General features: G+C 36.0%; 1 non-coding gene across 1 annotated transcript; it reads right to left on the bottom strand.

Moving 5' to 3' along the window:
* Window positions 1–1,760: 1,760 nt before the first annotated feature.
* LOC116600390 lies at window positions 1,761–1,898 on the bottom strand. Its single transcript, XR_004289610.1, has one exon. It is a non-coding gene; the product is annotated as a U4 spliceosomal RNA (small nuclear RNA).
* Window positions 1,899–3,768: the final 1,870 nt, after the last annotated feature.

Here is a 3,768-nt window from a genome sequence, read left to right as displayed (position 1 = left end):
CTTTATGCATATAAAGAATTATTGTGCTCTTCCAAATTTTAACTTTTTACTGTGTACTCTGTATCTTAAAGGGGAATGCCAATAATTTCTGTGCATCTATTGTGTTCCAAGCATTTGTGTTAGAGTCTTTATCATTATAATATCCCTTTACAACAGATTGTGTCCTTAAATGTTATAGCCGGCATCCAAGATTATCCCCAGTGTGTTCTGGTCTCAGAGTGTTCGGACCCTTAAGTGATTCCCTTTCTATATTGAATTAGGACTAACTTGTAATAGGATATTGTAGAAATGATGTTTTGTAATTTCAGTGGATAGGTTACTTTAAAAATGGTTGTTTCCACCTTGCATTCTCCTAGACCAGTTGTTCTGAAAGAAACCAGCTGCCATGATATGAACCCTGTGGAGAGGTCTAGATGGTGAGAAACTGAGGTCTCTAATCAACAACACATTAATTTGCACACTGTGTGACTGAGCTGACTTGAAGAAGATCCTCGAGCTGCATTCCAGCCTTCAGATGCCTAAAGCCCTGACCAACTTGTTGACCACAATTTCATGAAAAAGCTACAACCACTTAAGCAAGATATTCTCTGATTCCTGATACAAAGAAACTATGTAAGATTTGCTTTAAATTTTTTTTTCCCCAGCAATGATAATGAAAACATAATGGTATAGATAAAAGAATAGCAAACTTTTTCTGTAACAGGGCAGATTTTAAGTATTTCAGGGTTTCCTGTCCCTACAGTTACACCTACTCAACTCTGCTTGTATAATGCAGAAGCACCATAGGCATTATTTAAGGAATTAGAGGTTTTAATAAAACTTGACTTACAGAAACAGAGAGTAGGTTCAATTTGGGTTATAGGCCAGAGTTTTCAGATCCTTGTTAGAGTGGACCAAAAAAAAAAAAAAAAAAAACCAAAACAAAACAGTATCTGAAAGGTTGGGTGACATCTCCACACAATAGTAATCAGTTTACTTATGTGATGATCATCAAAGCAGAAATCTTTTTTAAAAAGACTTTATTTATTTATTTAAGAGAGTGGGAGAGAAAGCCTGTGTGCAAGCCGGGGGAGGGGCAAAGAGGAAGGGAGAGAGAATCTCAAGCAGACTCTGCTTAGATCAATGTGGGGCTTGATCTTATGAACCTTAGATCATGACCTGAGCCCAAACTAGAGTGGGACACTTAACCGACTAAGCCACCCACGTGCCTGTTCTGTAGCTTTTTTTAATTGAAAATATTTATTAATGGAATAGTGAAGTACTTCAGACAAAATATTAAGCTTTTGAAATTTTTTTGCAGATTGTGACACAACAAAAATTTTGAAAACTGTGTTGAATGTGAACCTAAGAGATTAAGGTTGTAACCTTTACTGATGCATTCCCTTTTAAGATATACATGGGTGGAATGTGCAACAGATAACCAGTTAGTGTCTGTGTCTGCCTCCATCTACCTCAAATTTACAGCACTTCATTTTTTTGAAACATATAGGCCTTTTGTAGATTTTGTCCTATATATTTCAAAAAAATAAAAATATAACAAGCTGGGATCATAACTCATGTGAAAAAGAGGGTTTCAATCAACTTGTCCAAATCAATGAACAATTTCTTTGCTCGAAGTGCCGCCAAGACTAGATCAAATCTCAATTTCAGTGTATTCTAAGATAGTCAAGGGTGACAGGTTATTACAGAATTTTGTCATGACAAACAATGGTAGAATTATTAAACAAATCGCTAGAAGGACATTATATAATTTTAGTGATTAGTAGTGACTATTACAAAATATTATTTCACTGAATGATGCAGTTTGCCATTCAAATGCTTTGACAGCTATGAATCAATTAGCAATAATCGCGCCTTGGATAAACCTCATTGGCTACGATACTGCCACAGCTATGAATCAAATACGCTTTTTCGTGATTTTTACACATGCAGCTTTAAGGTGAGTTCCTTATTTTAAGGAAAGATTCACTGCTATAAAATGTGGAGAAAGGTGAGTTATAGGAGAGTTAGACGAAAGCAGCCTAGGCTTTTGACTTTTGTGAGAACCTTCCTACAATAAATTCCTAGAGGTAGGACAATAGATAAATAATTTTAGTTGAATTTCCTGAATTTATACTTAGGAGTATTTAGACTTAGAATATGTAAATGGCTTACTTTAAGGGTGAAAAATGAATACGTATCAAAATGAAGACTAAATACTGAGATTTCCATTCATCTTCTATTTTCATTATGTAATGCAGCTTTATTTTTTTATTTTTATTTTTTAAGATTTATTTATTTATGTTGGACAAAGAGAGTGAGAGTGAGTGGGGGGAGGGGCAGAGTGAAAGGGAGAAAAGCAGACTCCCCACTGAGTGAGGAGGCCAACGTGGGGGTAAATCCCAGGACCCTGAGATCTTAACCCCAGTTGAAATTAAGAGTTGGACACTTAGTCGACTAAGACACCCAGATACCCCTAAAGTGCAACTTTAGATACAAAATTATCACAAAATGATACAAGACATCTCATGCTGCAGTGGGTGTTGCCATTCAGTTTATAACTTATCATTTTCCAATCTTTACAAGGTAACTTTCATGATCATAAGAATCATGGATTAACCTGAAAATTAAATTGAGTCTTACAGCCAATTAATTGCATGTTAGGCAATGTCATTCACATATATATCTGATGTTCATGGTGGTGAGAGTTCATTCACCTGTGATTCAGAAACACTTGGATCTTATTTAGCTTCAGTTCCACTGATTTTTTTGCTGTGTGACTCTGATCAAACTGTCTTTGAATATCATATCAAAGTTTATGTGAGGATCAAGGTTGAAACCCTATTCATAGCTGATAACAGGATAACCATTCCTCAAAGCCATTACCACCATGGAGTCAATGATGTATGGAAATAATTAAACACTGTAAAGTTACCTCTCATGGTCAAGGGAGCATTTAACATAGTGCTTTGAATATTATTCAGTCTTTCCATGGTAAAGCATGACCTAATACACTACACCAAAGCTTATTTCACATTTGTAAAAATTTCCCTGTAGCATTTTTTAGTAGTTTATTTTCTTTTCCTTCAGACCATTTACTTCTTGAGGAACTGTGTTTAATTTCTTTCCTACTGTGTTATCCTGAAGACACTAACAGGGGAATAAAAAACCCTTAATAAAGATGTTTTTATGAACCAGAAGAGCTTACTGAAGAACGAGTTCCATCTGAGTCTCACCCACAAAATAACTAAAACACCAAATTTATTTATCTAAGTCTACCTATTATCTGTCTATCCACATACAGCTAACTTTACTATGCATTTTTATTTTTATTTGTTTGTTTGTTTGTTTGTTTGTTTATTTTAGAGAGAGAGAGCGCCAAGTGCAAGGGTGTGGGGCAGGGAGAAGGGCAGAATGAGAGGGAAACAGAACTTCAAGCCCACTCTGCAATGAGCAGTGAGCCCTGTGTGAGGCAAGATCTCAGGACCCTGAGATCACAACCTGTTCTGAAATCAAGAATTGGGCACTTAGCTGACTGAGCTACCCAGATATCCCTTTTCTAGGCATTTTAAACTCTCTTGGAAAATTTCCAGAGGAAAGGAGACTGTCTAGGTGTGTAGACCGAAAAGAGTGAGTGTGCATGTATGCTTATTGCTGTGGTTGCAACTCTTACAAAGGACTTTGCAACATGTTCTCCATGACAGTAGAGGGTTGATTTTCAGAGAGTTTATATAAGGATTACTATCGATTTCTCCATTGTTTATCTTCTTTATAGCCAGATAATACTCA

Source organism: Mustela erminea, chromosome 9, assembly GCF_009829155.1.
Source record: "Mustela erminea isolate mMusErm1 chromosome 9, mMusErm1.Pri, whole genome shotgun sequence".
Classification (NCBI taxonomy): Eukaryota; Metazoa; Chordata; class Mammalia; order Carnivora; family Mustelidae; genus Mustela; species Mustela erminea.
Note: the sequence above shows the minus strand (reverse complement) of the source record. Positions and strands in the feature narration are given on the sequence as shown.